The sequence below is a fragment of the Aedes albopictus genome, chromosome 3 (genome assembly GCF_035046485.1).
Source record: "Aedes albopictus strain Foshan chromosome 3, AalbF5, whole genome shotgun sequence".
Classification (NCBI taxonomy): Eukaryota; Metazoa; Arthropoda; class Insecta; order Diptera; family Culicidae; genus Aedes; species Aedes albopictus.
Window position 1 is genome coordinate 219,206,303 of NC_085138.1, and position 21,265 is coordinate 219,227,567.

General features: G+C 39.8%; 1 protein-coding gene across 2 annotated transcripts in view; it reads left to right on the forward strand.

The window, feature by feature from the left end:
* Positions 1-6,577: 6,577 nt before the first annotated feature.
* LOC109406727 (probable ubiquitin carboxyl-terminal hydrolase FAF) overlaps positions 6,578-21,265 on the forward strand; it is a 52,095-nt gene continuing 37,407 nt past the window's right edge. For both annotated transcript variants that reach the window (XM_062858958.1, XM_062858957.1), the window contains exon 1: positions 6,578-7,023. The gene's annotated coding sequence lies outside the window, so the exon portion shown is untranslated. The remainder of the gene's footprint in view (positions 7,024-21,265) is intronic.

Genomic DNA, 21,265 nt, shown 5'->3' on the forward strand with positions numbered 1-21,265 from the left:
AAGTTCATCGTTCATAGCATCCCGCCACACTTTCACTTGCTTCGCTTCTTCAACACTGTTTGGTTCTTCAAGCACACATTCCGCACTTCCTGCTGCGATGTCCAGCACGAAATCATTCAGATACTGAGGCTTCACTCCGCGGTTCTTCCTTGCAGACCTTCTTTCTTCACGATCTCGCGGCTCTTCATCATCGCTCAACGAGTCGTACACACTTGTTTCACTATTGTCGTCATTAAGTTCATTTTCACGTCGTGGAACATTAAGTGGATCTTCACTCGCACTTTGTGGTGTTTTAACACCCACTGATTCATCATTCTTCTCCGCGAATGGCGGAATCTTCACCTTTTCCACAGGCGCGCGTTGCTCATCCTCAGGAACGGCTGGGAACTCCATCGATGATCCGTTGCCGAGTTCGATGAATCGCGCATCTCGGCTTACTGTTATCTGATTGGTCTCGCGATCGACGAATCGGTAGCCCTTATTCTCCATGGAGTACCCAATCAGCGTCAGCTTACGAGCTTTACTTTCCATTTTAGCCCGCTTCACAGATGGGATGTGAACGTAGGCCTCACTTCCGAACACTCTCACGTGGCTCAGGTCCGGTTTTCGTCCCCATCACAACTCGAACGGAGTGCGCTCGACGGATCTCGACGGCAGGCGGTTCTGGAGGTAGGTGGCCGTCAGCACGGCCTCACCCCAAAAACGCTTCTCCAGACCGGCGTCTAGCAACATGCATGTTGCCATCTCGGTGATGGAGCGGTTTTTCCGCTCCGCAACTCCATTGGACTGCGGCGAATACGGGGTAGTATATTGCGGCACGATTCCCTCCTTCTTGTAGAAGTTTCTCAAATCGGCGTTATCGAACTCCCCGCCACCGTCAGAGCGGATCACCCGTGGCTTACGCCAGAATACATTTTCGACCCACTGCACAAAATCTTTGATGTTCCCCGCAGCCTCTGATTTGCTCTTAAGCAAATACGTCACTGTGAACCGGCTGTGATCGTCTATCAAGTGCATCACATATCGGTTGCCGCTCGGAGTTGTCGCTTTCATAGGGCCACATAGATCGGTATGGATGATGTCAAGTATTTGGCGAGACTTTCGCTCCTCAACCGGTGGAAACGGAGCACGAGCCGACTTTCCCTCAGCACAACATTCGCATATAATTTGAAGATTGCATTTGCTTACCTTCATCCCTGTCGCCATGTCGTCCTTCACCAGCCGCTCCACCGCCGCCCAATCACGGTGTCCGAGTCGACGATGCCACTGGTGACGACAATTCTCGGTGTGCTGACCAACAGTAGTGGCCAACGACGACGCTCCCTGGCACAAATGATACAATCCATTGCTGCGGCTTCCGGTTGCCACAACTTCACCGCTCTGGTTTGAAATCTTACAGTCATCCTTCCCGAAGGTCACATTCAGCCCTTTTCGACCCAACTGGCTCACAGAAATCAAATTTGATGCGAGCCCGGGCACGTACTGCACGTCACCCATTTCGATTCGCACTGTGCACTCCTTATCGTCGACGCCGTACAGCAAACCACTTCCATGGCCGCGGATCTGGGTGCGCTTTCCATCGGCGAGGGTAATCCATCCACCTTCATACTTCTGCAGCGACGAAAAGAACGATTCGTCGGCGGTCATGTGGGCGCTGGCTCCGCTGTCGATTATCCACGACATGAACTCGCCACCGACGGTGAATGCGACATTTTTCGTCTCGCTGTGGGCAGCCTTTGCCTTCGCTTTCTCGTTTTTCGCCGTTTCTTCTTTCAGTGAAGCAATGTACTTCCGGCAGTTGCGCCGAAGGTGGCCGGGCTGCTTACAGAAGTGACATGTTCGGGTTTCTTTTGCTTGCTTACCTGCAGGTCGATTTATCTGGGAACGCATTGCCTTTTCCGGGTTCACCGAAGGGCCGTCTCGCTCCCGCCGGCGCTGATACTCGTCAACCAAACGAGCTTTGACGACGTCCATCGAAATCTCGTTGTCCGATTGACTGTCCAACACGGAAACAATCGGGTCGAACGACGGGGGCAAACTGCGCAGCAGCATGCAAATCTTCATGTCGGTATCCAGCTTCGTTCCTGCACCATCGAGCCGATCGAACAGCTCGTCGATCTCACTAATATGCTGATCAAGGTCCCCGTTTTCCACCAGGTTTATCGCACACAGTCGCTTTAATAACGAAACACGAACCGAGCGACTCGTCTTCTGGTGGTAGCTTTTTAGTGCTTCGTACACATCGCGCGCGTATTTTTTGTTTTTGATGAGCGAAAGCTGGCTATCCTCCAGCAACAAGATAATCGTAGCCTTCGCTTTTCTATCGTCACTGCACCACTCTTCGTCACGGTCTTCTTCTTCTTCCGGAACGGGATCTCTCACAACGTACCAAAGGTCTTCTCGGCAGAGCAAACTCTCCAGACGAATCTTCCACGTCTGCCAATTTTGCCCACTCAACTTTGGTACTGCGAACCTCGCGTCAACCATCGTTTCACTTTTTCCACACTAACACAGTTACACCTTCTCGCGATCAATCTCTTCTTCCTCCCGCAGAGGGAAAACACAACCTCCAAATCTTCCGTCTTTCGCGAACGCACTGGGGCTACTCTCTGGGGTCCAAAACCTGTCGGACTATCGACTGCGGAACGGGAGCCTTCCGGAACCACACGACGACGAGCGGAGTGTCGAACAACGCGGCGGAGATTAGCCAGGCACCAGCGGATCAGAGGGAATCGGATTTGGGAATAAACTCCAAGAAACTCGCGAGGAAACTTCGAATACAAATTGACTTTTATTGAGCGATAGAAAAATACGTGTACAAAACGCGGTTCGCGCAAGGGGTTGGTCATTCAGCACACTTCATTTGTGCCGTGATTTTTGAGCGTGTGTCAATATGTGCCTAAACTGTGCCGGTTGTTTTTCAGTGTGTGCCGAAGTGTGCCGAACGTGCCGGTGGAATATTTTCTTAGAATGTTTTTGCGCTAATTATAATCCTGTCTATTTTTGGCGAATGTTATTGGTCTAGTCGGTGTTTACCGACAAAATTCCACCCAGAACACTTGTCTAGAATCTGTATGAAGGGGTTCTTTGCAATCGTATGTATAATGACAGTTTGATTCCATACCGCAAAATTGGATTTCTATGTTGTGTCCATGTGTGCCGGATTGTGCCGGCATGTGTGCCGAGATGTGCCGGCATGTGTGCCGGGCACAATGTGCCGAGTGACCAACCCCTTGGGTTCGCGGCAAACTTGTGTTGTTATAGGGTAACCAATATAATTTGGACCCCCATATATTTTGGACCCCCTGGGTCGTATTATCACAACTTACACAGGTTTAATGTTAGGATGACGGAAATTTTTACAATCATTCGCTAAATAAGATTGCTCTGCACGGGCAGCAATCATTTCCTTACTGGAAATATCCTTATTTGCCTTGAAATTAATTTTTGCCAATCTCGTCATCCGTGCGAGTGTCGTTCATGTTTACAAAAAGAGATTGCGGTGTAGAGGAAACTTGCAGATGTAAACAAAAATGTTTATCATTCTAGCGCATTAAATTCGCAATGTTCGTCTAATCAGCCTTTGTCAATCAAGTAATTAGGATGTGATCCAGCTTATTCAAGCGGCAAAATGTTCCAAAATAGTTCCAAACGAGTTTAAACACCGGGTGTCCAAAATATATACTGAGGAGGGTCCAAAATATATTGGGGTGTCCAAAACAGTAAAAATTAATGCTTCAAAAATCAGTTATTTTCATCAAATTTTCAGCCAGAAATGACTTTGTGGGTATTTTTAACGGACAGAGGAGGCTTTTACGAATATACTAACATCATTATTATGTGTAAATACCTTCTGAATCTGTTTGATTTTGACTTAAATTCAAACTAATGTCCTCTAGGGGTCCAAAATTCAACCGTTACCCTAATAGTTGTCTGTTCATCTCTCTAGAAAAGGAGCGAGGGGTGTGCGGATAGTCTGGACAAAGTTATGAAAAGGGCGAAATCATTGCTTTCCGACAGTCGTGAGTACCTGCGCGTTATCCATCACGGCCAAAACTGCACTTGGAAGTTGGCGTGATGGATTTGCTGCACCTTCTTCGTTGTGGCGATGTTGGGGTAAGCATTTTATAGATGTGTGAGTGCTTTCGGACTATGTTTATGGTTTTTATTTTGTTGAAACAAATGAAATTTTTTACATTAAATATATGAAATTATGGTAATCGGTTGTTTTTATCGATAAACTCTTAATGAAAACAATGAAATATAACTTTGGAATAAGTAAATTCTCAGTTTGAAAATCAACCATGCGTTTTATTGTTTTAACCAAGTGCCATTTTTCTGCGTGAGGTTGGAACTGAATAAAAAAGAAAAACGGCAAATGTGTTTGTTTTACACATTTTCCGCCAATCCAGTTCCAAAAGAAAAACGACATAAGTGATTTAATTGGGTTCTTTAGGGGTATCCAGATTATTTCATAATCAGATTCTCCGTCCAAAAATTAGTCGAAATCCAAAATTTCATAATTTTTGGAGTCCGGGAACTATTTTTAAAATGCATTTCAAGTTTGTATGGGGAAATTTTTTTGTTCGGGTCGAACTGTCATTTTAACGATTGAACTGTCATTCTATCCACGAAAATTGAAACTGTTTTGTTAATTTCGAGGGGCGATTCACTAGTGTATTTTCGATTCACCTCGGTGTATTGAAAATCGAATTTGTGTATTTTTGGCGCATTGACATGTATTTTTTGTATTTGTGTATTGTTTTGCACTTTTGCGAATAAAATATAATTGATACGTATTGGTGCAATGATTGAGTATTTTTCGAATAAATTTGTATTTTTTCAATCGATTTTGGCTTTTGCATTTGGGACTTGGGATTTGTAAACAAATCGAAATTTATGCTGCATTAAACCAAAACCTGGATATTCTTTCCCAAAGACGAGAAAAGTCTAATTTAACTCGAATTTTATCTTATCCATCCAAAACTAAAGAATGCGACAACATTTTTAGTTTTCCCGTTACCAACATATCATTCGGCGAAGGCTGCGGTAGGTTCTGGAGGAAGCAACAAGTGATTATTTACTTTTGTGATCACATTTTTGAAGGAGCTCCTGGATGAACATCTTTGAAGCCGCTATTGATGAAATTCTTGGAAGAAGCTTCCAGAAGAATCTGATCATGAAATATTAGAAGAATCTCCAAGAAAGAACTCCTGGAGTATTTTTAAAGGAGGGAATTCCTGGAGGACAGAGTTTTGATTGGATTGCCTGAAGAGTTTTTGTTTCGAATTGTTGGAGCAATACCGTTTGACAATATCTTGAGGAACGCCGGAAAAAAATCCAGAATCAGTCCTAGTAGAGAAATTCCATTAGATGCACATGAAGAAATCTGAATTTGAATATTTCAAGGGAATCAGGAATGAATATTTGAAGGAATCTAAAAAAACTGATAAATCACCACAAGAAATCCTCTTGGAGGAATGTTTCGGAGAAGTTCATTTTGTTGGAATCTCCCAAAGAAGCTCTCTTGGAGGAGCTTCCGAAGGCATTCCGCTTAGAGATAACAAAGATAAAATTTTTTGCATTTTATTCTGAATTTGTGCATTTTTTTGAATATGGTGTATTTGTGTATTTTTATTTCAATTACGAATTAATCGTGTATTGATGTATTTTTGTGTAGTTTTTTCGAATGTTGTGTATTTTTCGTTCAGTTTTGAATAGGGTCCTAAAATGAAAAATATTTCCCCGGTTTTGCTGCATAACACGAAAGAGCATGCTTTTCTGATCTCAATGGTAATTTTTCCGAACTTAAACAATAACAGAATAGTTAATAAACTTGAAAATAAAATAATGATGAGCAGGTCTTGTTTGACATTCGAGGTCAACCTTGACGTAACGAAAGTGAAACGGCGGGTTGCAAAAGACACCACATTGGCTCACTTTTGACAATAAATGTTCCTGTTTGACATACACGGTAAACAAAATTTACCCAAAATTTAGTGCTAAACAAGGAGTGTTGCAAAAATTATTAAAATTTTTGAAAATATATTTTATGGGCTTTACCTAATAGGAATACTTAAAAAATGAGTAAACATGTCGTTTTAATCAATGCCTGATCGAATTATGCAGGAATTGAGATAGGCCTTTAGGAGCCTATTTATCGTGTATTTATGTATTTTTGTGCATTACTTTCATTTGTGTATTTTCAACTCAGTAACTCAGTACAGTGAATCGCCCCTCGGTTAATTTAACCATCAAAACAAAGGTATTGAAATCCAATAAAATTAAGTTATACTCAGAAAAATGAGCTCTTTCGATTAGGCTATAGAAAATAGCAATATTTTATTCACTAAACAACCCAATTGAATGAGAATTTCTCCCCAACTCCGTTGTCGCCGAAGCTCGCGCCGAAGTTCACTTATCCGAACTTTGGGTAGTAAGTTCTAATCAAGTTCAGAACGGAACATTTTAAGTTGGTAAACACTGTTCCCACCTTCTGTAGGAACCTCGGCACGATGTTTTGACATTTCGCATTGAGCGATTAATTTGGCAACACACTTTTAGTACTTTTTTATCACCCTTTTGTCAGTCAATAACATTCACAGAAATTTTGTGAAGTTGTGGCTTTTCGATTGCATTCACTGACAAAGTTTTGATATAATTACCAGTGTTATATCGTGAAAAATCGAGTTCGAATGCATTAATTCGATTAATGCATTTCCGCAGAGTATCACAGTGCTGATGAGAAGCAAAAGTTGCCGATAAGTTCTAGGTGGAGCCGATCTGTTGGCGAAGTTGCAAAAGGCAGAAGGCAAAAAGGACCAGGGTCGGCCATTTTGTCAGGTCAGACCGGCTGCACAGCAGAATAAAAAAAAGTTGGAAGAAAATTCGAATCCACGGAGAAACAATAGCGCAGTGTTTCCCGGACAAACCATCAAACGTACGGATCTGGATCCCTGTCGGATATCGTGAAAGTTGCGTGATCAGCGCAAAGAACAGCATCCGGAGCTCTTTGGAGTGGAGGTGAGTCGTCGTCTATTTCGATTGGAATTTTTCATTATTGAATGTCGCAGGGATATGACAACATGACGAAGAGTGAAAAAATTCACACACCTAGTCCCATTCAGTCGTTCGGCTGAATACACAATCAATTTCATGATGTTGCATCGACCTGTACCAACTAGGAAAATGTTTACTTGAGGAAAATTGATTAGTGATGATTCTGCTGTTTTTTTTTTGCATTTTGACTGCTAATTTCCACAATCGGTGCTCAACCCCGCCCATTATCCTTGCGTGAACTGTAATTGCGATTGCTTGTTTTTTTTTTCTCATTTTCTTCAGGGCAAATGGAGATCAAGATGCAGGTGCATAATGATTGCACTTCATGGTGTGTTAATCAAATCAGATGAACAAGGATTGTTGGAAACTTTCAAATTTAATGGAATATGAGATCCAAAAGTTATTTGTTTTTTGTATTTATATCATTACATTTTGGGTACAACAAACAAGTCCTTATGTTTTCCAACTTTAAGCAATTGTTTTTTTTCCTTGACTTGAAAAATAGTTTTGTAACTACCAGGTTTACGTTATCACTAATAAAATTACAAATTACAAAAACTAAATATCTAGGGTATGTGTGCCCATCGTTGTGGTAATAAGGTGAATTCATTTTTATTGTTAATGATCGTATCATCTAATAAATGGTTTCAAAACGTTAATCGGTAGTTTTCTATCCAAATTTGCATTTTTCCAAGCAAATCTATCGTTTCTCTCTGATTTCGATCATTAATCGCTTACCACAACATTAAGCACACTGGTAATTTTGGTTCCTAATGTTGCGGTATCCCATTAAAATCATATGGGATACCGCAACATTGAGAACACAGCAGCAAAAATATTAAGGATTTTTTTTATAGGTTTTTATGCAAATCTTAAGCACGCAAATGATACAATCTAATAATTTAAGCATAAAATGTACATTTATTAAAAAATGCCTTTTGGTAACATTTCAGTCGGAAAAGGGCTCAATTGCCATTACCACAACATTAGGTACTACCACAACGAAGGGAACAATTACCCTATAAGAGAATACATGTTTTTTTTTATCAAAATTATATTTAATATTAAACCTGTAATACCCAACCACGCCTTCAGACAAAGTAATTTGAGGTAATTTGAGCATTTTTGTATTTTTTTTACTTTCCTGGACAATCAAAACTTTTCGGCTGATATTTAGGATTGTCCTGATATCTCAGAATAGTTTGTGGTGCCTTACCTTATTTTTAATCATCGAAAAATAGATGTTTTGGTGACTTTTTTGAGGTCATTGTTTCTTTACATTGTAATTGTAATTTTTATTAACATCACGCAAACGTATCGGTTAAATCGGTTGTGGCTTCGTGGTATTGCTACTAGTGTCACCAAACATTCAGTTGCTTGGTGCTAAGGAGCACCGGTTCGATTCCCGCTGCAGCTGCCTGGCACAATTATCGGTTGTGCTACTGACCGTTGCATGCTAGTCCGTTGTCTGGTGACGTGCATCCTTTAAAGAGCGAATCACTGGAAGTAGGGTATTATAAACCCTCTACTTCCCATGGTTGCTCTAGAGCACCATCGATTTTCGACGAACTCGGGCAACCGGAATTAGATGAATATGATGCACTATATTTTAGAATAAGAGTATTGTTTCGGCCGGAAAACGCGCGAAGGGATGCGTACCGTGCCGATACTGTCTGAGGTGAAACTTGATCAACAGAAGAAACCTCTTCTTGTAAAATATTGTTTTCCTCACTAAGCCTCAGACCGATTGCTCTAATGGTTTGAGAGCGTAAGGTTTACTGAGGGAGTTTTGGATTAAATATTTTACAAGTTCCAAGTGAACTTGTTGGGTGAGATTCCAAAAACCTAAGGGCTGGTTACTTGCAGCAGAAGTCCTGGCCTCTTTAGAGAGTTTGGTAACTACCTTGAACAAGGGTCGTCTTGACGAGGATCAAAGGGACGGATAACTTTCTGAATGAAACACTAAATTTCAACTGACCTCTCTTCATATATTTCAAACATCCTTATATACTAGGCCTATGTCTAAAAGAATGACGTATTATCATATTATTTGCATTTCTCTATCATGTGCGGTACCTGCGTTTGCCCGTTGCAGTAGGGTCAAGATTAGGGCCCTATCTTTATCAGTTGTTATTTTTTCTCTGTCCTTTTCGTCTACTTCTACAGAGGCGACAGTCTCTTGTAATGACTAATCCTACAATGTTGAGGTGATAGATAGACTGATAATTGCGTCGGGTAGACCCGTCTGCGTCATAAATGAAAAATCTTGAAAAATTAATTTTAATTATATTGCGTTTGTAACACCGGCTCCTGTAAATGGACTAATTTACACAAATAATAAGCAATATCTGATAAAAGAGAAAGTATTTCAAACAAATCTGATTTTTCAAATGTATTTAAATATGTGATTGTTTTGTGTATCTGTTTAAAATGTGAAAAGCATTTTTTTTTTTTTTTTTTAAATCGTTATACTACTACGTGAGGATACATCCCCGGGGGAAGTCGCACACCGGGTACATCTGGTTTGTCTTCCACTGCTGCCTGGGATGGACTGGATGGTCCTGGGTTGGCCTTGTTATCATAATCAGTGGTCATGTTATCATAATCAGTGGTCGCCGTCCTGTTGATGTTTCTGAGGGTGTTGCGATGTGTCAACAAGGTAGTTAGCGAATCCCAAAACGAGGCAAGGAGTTGCCAGCCGAATCCATATATTTCATAGAGGATGCGTCCATGCATCAATGTGTCGATGATAAACTTGAAGAATCGTCCGATCATATATAGACCGATAGCTGTCGATGTTACATTGCCTATCCATGTGGACCAAGATATCAATTTACTCCAGTATTTGCTGACCACGTTGTCGATTATTTTCTCAGAAACCAAAGCATCAAAATAAAATCCCTGTCGGTTTGGTGTTTGTCCTGCTAATAGTCTGTGAACAACATTTGATGCTATTCTACGGTCTCCTTGGTCGTAGATCATGGTTTTCATTTTCTGTAAACTTTCACTGTCGTATACTCCACTTTCCATTAGGTTGGGTAGAGGAGTGTAGGTCCATTTAGTGATGATATCGCTGGTGAGTTTATGGGGTGCAACTGTTTCTCTCATCCTGCCATCAGTGGTATACCAGCGTCCTCCGATTTGAAATTTGGCCGGAAGTAATGGTGTACAGTCGATCTCGGTTCCTCGTAATTGTAGTGTACGTGTAACTGGTGCTAAAAACATTGTCTGATTCCCAAACTTCACCGGAATCTCTTGATAACATATTTCTGACTCTATTGGTTTGACATAGACCGGTTTGCATTCGAGAACATGCAGCACTTCACCGGCAACTACTGCTGTGAATCCTGATCTCTTCATGATGGTATTCACGAATTCAGTTGGATTAAGTCGGGCTAATGTAAGTTTCGTCTCCATTAACGCCTTATCAATTTTGCACATCTCCACCATTACTGAATTATACACATCATCTAGCTTCTGTCCTATGTAGTTTTCCACCAGTGTTATTTTGGAGTTAAAGTAAGTGAAAATATCATGATTCCTGGCATTGGTGGGTTTCTTATGGAATGGTGTTGAAAATCCAACTGATTCTAGTATAAATATTCTCGGGTGATCAGTTTTATAACCCTGGTATCCACATATTTTCGATGTTCCTTTCGTTCGAATGGAAAACAAGTGGGAATCTGATATTGACGTATACACGGCAGGGTTATCCTTTCGTTGGGTATCGATATTAATTGTTTTATTTACAGATCCTTCGAATATAACTTCGAACTCTGTATCTTCGCACCTTTGATTCAAACTGATATCCCAGGTAGAATACCCATCCTCGGAATCTAAACATTTGCCATGAGAATATGGACATACTACACCATGTCTGAGAATGATTTGATCATTTTCTGTATCAATCATGGCTTCATAATTATAAAGTGAAATTTCATATTCGTAATACACCAGTGCGTTAGTCCATGTATATTCCGGTGTTCTGTAAGTTCCTCCACTGCATGAACTGGACCGGATACTGCCAATAATCAATGTTTCACCTCTGGTGGTACTATTCCTCTTTAGCTCACCAATCCGCTTGTCATGCGTAAGAGCTAATGCTCCTAGTAAGTGTGTCGTTTTACATTCTTCAGAAGTGAATTCCTTTACGATGTAGGAGTAGCTATGCTCGTAGTCTGAAATGTGTGAGTGCATGCCGCAGTATCGTATTGATCTTTTGAGGATCACCTTGCACTGATAGACCATTACCGAACTTTTGGTACTTCTTTGAAGAACTTGTATGGGAACTTCGGTTATTGACAAGTTCTTAATAGCAGGTAGGCAAGATGAAACATCTGTTAAAGAATAACTGGTCATATTGACCTCGGGACTAGCGCAATCATAACCTATCAGTCCTGACGTTTCCAAACCCAATATCGCGCAGATGAGATAGAAGAATGCTAACATAGTGAAGGTCCACATTGGTGTTCTTATTCTTGTCTTTCTTCTGGGTTTGTAAGAGTTTTGAGCATTAAGTTTATCTCTTATTTGCTTCACCTTATCAATGTCAATTTTCTGCCGCTTACCCCAGTTGGAAAAGTTTATATCAGCTTTCGTGATAATGGAAAGATTTTCGTCCATCTCGGTTATCTCCTTTTCTGGGTTTATAATCAGTTGTTTGGAGTCGAAACAAGATCCTACTCTTGTCTTGCAACTGTTCAATGACGATTTCTCATCACGATGATGATGCAACCTTGCAAGTTGAGATGTGGTCTTGGGTTGCTTAGGTGTTTTTTCCGTTGAAGATGAGTCACCTTTCACATCTAAAATTGCAACGTTACTCGATGCTCGTGTATAGGATCCTTTTGAAGTTTCTATATCGACAGATCTCACTTGTCCGTCTTGAGCCGTGTGTACCTTGACCACTCTTCCTTTCAACCATTCACCTTGTGGAAGACTTTTATCGGTGATAACAACAATGTCATCTACCTTTATAGGTTCCACCTTGTCGGTCCACTTATTTCTTTTAATGATGGTAGGTAGATACTCCTTTCTCCATTTATCCCAGAAGTACTGTGAATAATGTTGAACAAGCCTATAGTCCTGCTTACTTAGGCTGTTGCTGGATAGTGAAAGTGGTGGGACGTATTCGCCTGCACGTAGAATCAAGAAATGAAAAGGAGTTAGAGGCTCGTCATTAGGATTGTCTAATGGTATATGGGTGAGCGGTCTTGAATTCAATATATATTCGGCCTGGATAAGTGATGATCTTAATACTTCGACTGATGGAAGACGATCTTTTCTGGCGTGTAGCATGTTATTTAAACAGTTTTTAATTATGCGAATAAGTCGTTCCCAAGATCCTCCGAAGTGGGGTGCCACGGGTGGATTAAATCTCCATTTAATTTCCATTGCTGCAGCTTGCCGTTCTCCCATGATGTCGTTTATCTCCTTGATTAATATCTGCATTTGTTTGTTTGCACCAACAAAATTTGTGCCGTTATCACTGTAGAGATGCGAAATTTTTCCTCTTCTATTCTGGAAATTCCGCAGGCACATAATAAATGCATCAGTAGTCATGTTTTCTGCAAGTTCAATATGACTTGCCCGAGTCGTCATGCATGTAAATATAACTCCCCATCTTTTTTCCACAGATCTATGGACCCTAACTTCTATCGGTCCGAAGTAGTCCACTCCAGTATGAGTAAAGGTGGGATTCATTAGACTCAAACGACAATCAGGTAATGCGGCCATTTGTGGATGTGCAGGTATAGCTTTCCTAATCTTGCATACCTGGCAGTTGCTCTTGATATTTTTCAATAGTGCCCGAGACTTAATTACCCAATACTTCTGATACACTGCTGCCAAAACTGCTTCATCGGTTTGATGCAGAAATTTCTCGTGGTATCTTTGCATGATGAGTCTAGTGATGTGATGTTTATAAGGTAGTATAAATGGTTGTCGAGTAGTTTCTGGTACGATGTTCGTTTGACTCAAACGGCTGCAAAATATCATTACACCTCGTTCGTTTAATGCTGGCGTGAGGCAGGCAATTTTGCTGCGTATTGTCAGCCTACCGTTTTTAGTCAAATCTTTCATTTCTTCGGTGAAAACATCCCATTGTGCCTTTCGTATCAGTATTTGTTCCGCTACCTCTCTGTCGTCATCACTAATATGTTTCTGGAAGTTTTTCTTATCTTTGACCCAGTCCACGAATTTCTTTATCACGCACATTCGGTTAAGCAACTTGACCCAACGAGAATATCGGATTTCTTCGATAAAGTCAAGATCTGCTTCATCCGATGTGTGAAACATAAGAGTGACATCTCTAAGTTCCTCCGTTGTATTTCGTGAAAATCTGGAGCTTGGCCAACATGATTCTGGATCCTTAAGAAATTTTGGCCCTGAAATCCACTTAGAATTTTTCACCATTTTTGTGCCTTCATCAGCTGGATTCATTTCCGTAGGAACATATCGCCATTGATCCATCGTTGTTGTATCAAGTAGTTCTCCGATGCGATGTGCTACAAACTGCTTGTAGTTTCTGTGATCTGAATTAATCCAAGAAAGCACAGTTTGTGAATCGGACCAAAATATGGTTCTATCCGGCCTTTTCCGTAATTCCTTATGGATAGTTTCTGCCAATCTGGTTCCAAGAATGGCTGCCATAAGTTCTAGTCTTGGAATTGATAACTTTCTAATCGGTGCTACTCTTGATTTGGCTGATAGCAATCTTACACTTGTTGTATTATTTAGTTTATCAATTCCTCTAACGTATATGGTAGCACAAAAGGCGTATTCTGATGCATCAACAAACACATGGAGTTCAAATCTCCGGCTTTGTTTATCCATAATACATCTGTTGATTACAATAGTTTTTGCAGATTCAATTAGGCTGAGCCAATGTTTCCATCTTTTGTACAAATGATCCGAAATGTCTTCATCCCAGTTGGAAGACTCCTTATGCATTTCTTGCATTATGATTTTACCATGAATGGTAAGATGTGAAATAAGTCCCAACGGGTCATAAATACTCATGATGAAAGAAAGAACTTCGCGTTTAGTAGGTTTTCGTGTTGAATTTCTTACTTCCAAGGGTAACTTCTCAAAATTCAACTCAAAACTGAAGTAATCCATTTTAGTATTCCAGTACAATCCGAGTACTTTTTCAGTTTGTGAATCTTTGTCGTTCAGAACTCGTATCTTTCCAGTTTTAATGCGATTGCTTGGTAACGATGCAAGCAATATTTGTTCGTTAGATACAAAATCTCTAATGAAGAAACTAGCATGATCATGTATAGAGATTACATCGTTAACTGTTTTGATTGCATTGTCCATTGAGTCAAAACTGTCCATGTAGTCGTCACATAGTGCTGCTTGATGATTGCTTCAGATGCTTGGGGATTCGAATCCTTGAATAAACTGGCGTTGTAGTTCTTTACTGCTTGTGCGCATGCCGGTGAGCATGTTGATCCAAATATCATTACTTGCATGCAGTAAATCTCTGGATTACGAGTTTGATCACAATTTCTCCACAAGAAGCATTGTTTACGCTGATCTTCTTTCTTTATGGCGACCTGACTGAACATTTCTTTTATATCGGCCGCCACTGCAATTGCTCCTTCTCGGAATCTGATCGTTATGCCAAATGATGAGGTAGTAGCATCTGGTCCAGCTAGTAACATAGAGTTAAAAGATACTCCATTTATCTTAGCGGCGGCGTCGAAAACTAATCTGAGTTTTTTCTTATTCTCTACTATGAAATGAGGAAGATAATACGCATCATTGGACCAACTTTTAATTTCTGACGGTGTGAGTTTTCTAGCGTATCCTTTGTTAATATAATCTTTCATCGTTTGAATGGCCCATTCTCTGGTTGCTTCCTCGTTTTTTAACTTTCGCTCCATGTTTTCTAATCGTTTGTATGCGTTGTTGAAGCTTTTCGGGAACTTTGGATTATCGTATTTCCATAGCAGACCTATTTCATAGCGTACACCTTTCCGTTTCAACGTTTCGTCTATTAAATATTTGGCTCTAATCACTTCTTTCGACTGTGGTAAATTCAGCGGGATCTTTACACCGAAATCCTCAATAGAAATATGTCTTTTGATGAGGTCTGATAGTTCAGTGTCTTCTTGAATCACCATCAGGTGTTTCGCCTTTACCACTTCACTAATATTCCCGAATATCAACCAACCTAACAAAGTCTTGATGGCTATTGGATTATTGGGTCCACCAATACGTGTTTCATATGGAACCAATAAATGGCTATGGTTCAATCCAATTAATAACTTTGGTTGTTCCTTCAGATAGCTTTTTATAGGCAGATCTCTTAAGTACGAATATTTTTGTGCTAGTTCATCATAGTCGAGGGATTGGATCGGTAAATGCAGATCCTCGGCTGTTCTCACTTCAGCCATACTATAAAATCGATCTGTTGTTCCGCTTATCTGGAATTTTACAAGTTTGCTGTCGCGTTCTTCTCTTGATACATTATTCGTCCATTTCAATGTGAGTGGTTCGCTGGACCCTTTTAGATTCAATTCCTTGGCCACTTCATTATCGATTAACGTTAAAGATGATCCAGGGTCGAGGAAAGCACTTGTATGAACACTAATCGGTCCGTTTTTCAAAGTTATAGGTATTATTTGATAGAATACCTGATCACGACTATGATGAGCATGTGTTGATCCGGTGACTGTTTTTATTGTTTCTTCCGATGGTTGCCTTTCCTTGTATGTTTTTACAAATCCTCCATGTAGCAGTTTATGGTGTCGACCAGGACAATTGTCTATTCCGCATTTTTTTTGTGAATAGCATTTTTTGTAGTTATGTGGCTTAAGGCACTTTGTACATAACTTAAGTTTGAAAACCTTGGTGACTCTTTCTTGTGGGCATAGCTTCGTAAAAAAATAGCAATCTTCTATTTTGTGCGCCGAATTGCATATGCGACAATGTTCTCGTGGCTGCTCCCTATTTTTGTCGTGATGAACATTCATTCGTCCTTTTTTCTCCGGTGCCGATGTGCACATTTGCATGTTGTTCATTGCTAGTTGTGTGGCAGCGTGTGGTTTAATCCAAGTATTTAATTCTGTCAATGCAGGTTGTCTCTGATGTTGTGTCACATATTTCTGGGTGTATTCAACCCAATTCACTTGTAGATTGTATGGAAGTTTCCAAATGAGTTCTTCCAATAATCGCGGATCTGTTAATAAATCTGCTCGATTTAAAGTGTTCATATTTATGATGAAGCAATCTAGCTTATCCGCTATTTCATTAATGGTTTTGTTGCCGAGTTTTTTTATTCTTTCTAAATCTCCTCGCAGCTCTCTGCAAATCATAGAAGCCTGGCCAAATTGTTCCTCCAATTTCCGCATAATGTGTGGAACATTATTTGCACTTATCATTAGCGGCTGCACGGATTTTGCTGCTGTCCCTTTCAACGCTTTTTCCAGTCGTGAAAGATTGTCTAAATTTGAATACTCGGCTTGAGTTGTTGTGACATCGAATGCATTTTTAAATTTAGACCAATCTTTTGGGTTACCGTCGAAGTGCGGTAACTCCATCAATATTTGTTTCTGGTTCCACAAAAACATGTTGCGTTGGAAGTCTTCTTGTTGCTTGTTCTCGATTACTTCTGGCTTCACGTTTGATGCTGAATTCAATTTCATTTGTGCCAATTCACCCTGCAGTTTTTTGATCAAGTCTTCCGTCTTCTTGATGTGATCGACTTCTTGCTCCATCTTGGTGATTTTCTTTTTATAACAATTCATGCATACCCAGCTTTCTTTGTCGTCCGGTAAATTTTTGAGGCTAGCACACTTTTTGTGATACCAAGTGTCGCATAAATCACATGCAACTAAGTCATCGTAAGTGTTGGGTTCTTCGCAGGCACCGCAGCTCCACAAATCTTCAGGAGCGATACTCTTTTTTGCCATCTTAAAGGTTTTCTTGGGTTTTATTGCCCCGGCGCAGTTTTGAGATACCTGCCTCCGTGCCGGGAATGACAATTCAATTTGTTTCCCTTCCGCAGTTAAAAAATACCTGCCTCCGTGGTTGGGATAGATGAGTTTTGAAATACCTGTCTCCGTGCCGGGAAAGACGGTTCAATTTGTTGCCTTTCCGCAGTTTTTACGATGCTGGTCCTGATCCTGGTGGTCGGTGTGATTTTTGTGATATTCGTCGGATTTTTCTCGTCGACTTTTCACTTGCTGCTCTTCTGGCGTCAGCAACACCTTTTTACTTTTACTGAGTTCGCGATTTTGGATTCCTCTCTGGAATAACCACCAAATGTTTCGGCCGGAAAACGCGCGAAGGGATGCGTACCGTGCCGATACTGTCTGAGGTGAAACTTGATCAACAGAAGAAACCTCTTCTTGTAAAATATTGTTTTCCTCACTAAGCCTCAGACCGATTGCTCTAATGGTTTGAGAGCGTAAGGTTTACTGAGGGAGTTTTGGATTAAATATTTTACAAGTTCCAAGTGAACTTGTTGGGTGAGATTCCAAAAACCTAAGGGCTGGTTACTTGCAGCAGAAGTCCTGGCCTCTTTAGAGAGTTTGGTAACTACCTTGAACAAGGGTCGTCTTGACGAGGATCAAAGGGACGGATAACTTTCTGAATGAAACACTAAATTTCAACTGACCTCTCTTCATATATTTCAAACATCCTTATATACTAGGCCTATGTCTAAAAGAATGACGTATTATCATATTATTTGCATTTCTCTATCATGTGCGGTACCTGCGTTTGCCCGTTGCAGTAGGGTCAAGATTAGGGCCCTATCTTTATCAGTTGTTATTTTTTCTCTGTCCTTTTCGTCTACTTCTACAGAGGCGACAGTCTCTTGTAATGACTAATCCTACAATGTTGAGGTGATAGATAGACTGATAATTGCGTCGGGTAGACCCGTCTGCGTCATAAATGAAAAATCTTGAAAAATTAATTTTAATTATATTGCGTTTGTAACAAGTATAATCTTATAAGGTTACCCAACTGGTTACCCCCTGGCCAAGTTCGCAGGGGTTGACGGTATTAAAGTGAAGGAGTTTCATTTTGATTATTGTAATGTAGTGTTCTTTAGTGAAACATATCACCTTTTTAACACTTTAATGCGCCTCCAACGGTTCATCACGAACCGGCTGCTGCAGATGGAGTATGGTTGATCATATGCATCAGACATGCTCGATAAACAGGAGGAACCGCTGGGGCTCAGTAGAGTCTATTCCCAAGCAATAGTTCCAAGTCGGTTGGATTTGAGAAGGTTTTGATGATCGTTACAAATCCTAATAAAGTATTATAGGATTTGTGACAGGTTTTGGAACCTTTTACAGCCATCTGACTTCAAAATGTTGTTTGGGCTCTATTTCCCACGTTTCTCGGTTGATTTTTATTACATAGTAATTTATTAATGTCATAGTCGCTTTTTCGAATTTTTACAATGTTAGTTGGTCATATTTTCTTTAAATAAAGCAATAAAAATCGACCGAAGAATCAATAGTGGGAAGGAGATTTGCAGGACTTAATTGTGCTGATAGATTCGAAGCTAACGTGCGAACACTTAAACGCATTGTTGACGTCAATGCGTTCGACGTGACATTTTGGACAAAAACTCACTGCTTTATATTAACTGAACAATGTTTATTGTGTATGACTAGGTTGACATTTCTAGGCTACGCTTGAGAAAATGACATGGTTCATCTAGGTAGAACCGATAGGACAATTGAACGAATTTGAATATTTTTAATAGTATTTGTAGCGGGATGAAAGTTGACATGAAATCTTTATTATTTTAAAATTTTATTGCAATCAACTGACCAACTTGGCGTATTTTTGATTATCTCTTAGATGTTTAGAAGTTCAGTTACATGTTTCTGTGGATTTTGGACCGATGACAATTTATGGACACAAGAGATGAACACAAGTAGAAAACGATTAGCGAAATCAAGAAAACAATTTGACACAGGATCGACTATATTTTAACATACAGGGTTCGATTGATTCGATGAAAAAACAACATACGACAACTGACTTAACGAGGAGAAAAACATATTTAACCATACCACAAAATCAAAACAAGGAGACAAACACAAACCGTGTGACCATAACACTACATAGGCAAATCCTGACTGACTGACCAATTGAAAACTTTCCAATCTTCTACCGTATCTTTCTGAGTCAGTTGCAACAGTGTCTTAATGGATATCATTTTCCGCGTACGGCTGGCAAACTGCTTCTGAAAGATCACGTACTCTTTTCTATCTTCGGGTCTAGTGTAGAGGTTTCAACTCTATTCAGAGTGCAGCTAGAAACCTAGCAAAAAAAAAAAAAAAAAAAAATCTTATAAGGTTACCCAACTGCTAACTACTTGTATAAATAGTGGAACTATTGAAGAACAATCTTAAACTTAATAATTTACAAACAATAATTGTTTTTATTATTTTGAAAAAAAAAATACCCGATTTGCAATAACACTTTTTTTTCGGAAGACGTATAATAATAGGATTGCGTTTATTTCAAAAAGTAACTGAGTATTAATGATTGCGCAACAGGTACTATGCCTTTGTTGCAAATAAAGATCGTATCTACTAAAACAACTTATATTTCTCATAAATAAATCATTTCAAATCTGGCACAAATTATTGCGCGCAAACCCCAAAATTTTATTCCCACCTTTAGGTTTCCGCGCCGAAGACCCAGCGCCAGATTCGGCGACAAAGAAAACTGACAGCAGTCGCCGGACAGTTGGCAATCCTGATATTTGACGGCGGCCGCCCGGTAGTCATGGGAGTGGATTGTTGACACGCAAATAGATCTTTTTGCTGAAAATGCATGTGTATTGAGTTATTGTTGACAGTTTTTCTGCAGTGTTAGTGTGAAATTCAGCGATTTTCTGTATCGCGTAAGCCTTCGCTGGAAGAAAACGTCATGTTGTTCAGCGAAGCAAGGAAAATTTTCAGTGAAAAAAGCAATATCCTATATTGTGGATCCCTCAAGGTTTAGTATTGGCAGGGCTGGTAGCAAGTCACTTTTTAGTGACTTACACACTTAGAAAAAATGACGGATTATGGCAAAATTTTACCGTAATCTCAATAGCTGAACGTACGGTTTTTCAAACCACCGAACGTACTGTGAATCTCAGGAAAATGCATCTGTCAAAATTACCGGAACGTTCGGTACTTTTTACAAATTTACCGTAAAAATCGCAGAACGTTCGGTATGTTTGTTTACGAATGAATTCTCAATATCACTGAACGTACGGTAAATTTTACAAATCTACGGCGATTTTATGCGAGCACAAAAAAACAATATTTTCATAAAAAACGTCGATGATGGGATTGAATACATGACCTTCTGATCAGGAACCACACTTACTACCACTGTACAAGAGAGTCTTGTTTGGAGATGATGCGCAAATTCTAATAGAACTGATGCTCAAAGCTGCCGGCGTGGCTGTCAAACGCATTTTACAGTAGTACGGTAAAACAGTCCCATCACCGATCTGTTCGGTAAAACATTCACAGGTCTCCTGTAAATTTGTCTGATTTCGCCGGTTCTTCGGTGATTTCTCAGATTTCACCGATTTTCTCCTGCAATTTCATCGATTTCGCCGTAATACTGTAGTTTGCTTGTTTACAGCCTAGTTTCGGTGATTTTTTTCACCGAATACTGTATTTTATTCTAAGTGTGTAGTCACTTTTTTTGGGTTGGTCACTAAAAAGTCTCTTTTTTCAAGGCCAGGTCACTAAAGTCACTATTTTCACCTACAAAGTCACTTTTTTCAACTTTTTTGGGAAATTCATAAAATACGGATTGAAAAATATTCAGAAATATTAAACCATCAAATGATGCCACATTAAAAAAATCAAATTTTCCCTATACAAACCGTTCCATACAAAAAAAAATCGCTTCGCATCTACTTTTATGTCTTTCTTTAGGATCCATGGGAGACATTGAAAGAAAATTGGTTACTACACGAAAAATAATTTAATGATTTTATTCATGAAGATTGAATAATGTTTGTTATTAGATACGGCGTTATTGATTTTATAAAGTCAACTAATTGTGTTCATACAATGACTTAATAATAGCCATAACATTTCCTTATACCATGTATAAGTTTTGTGTTATGGCTAGAGAAGTATAAGATTCAACTAATAAATTCTCTAAGGTTTTGTTTTGAAAGACAAAAACAAAACGGCGCCAATTTTTTCTCAACGTCATC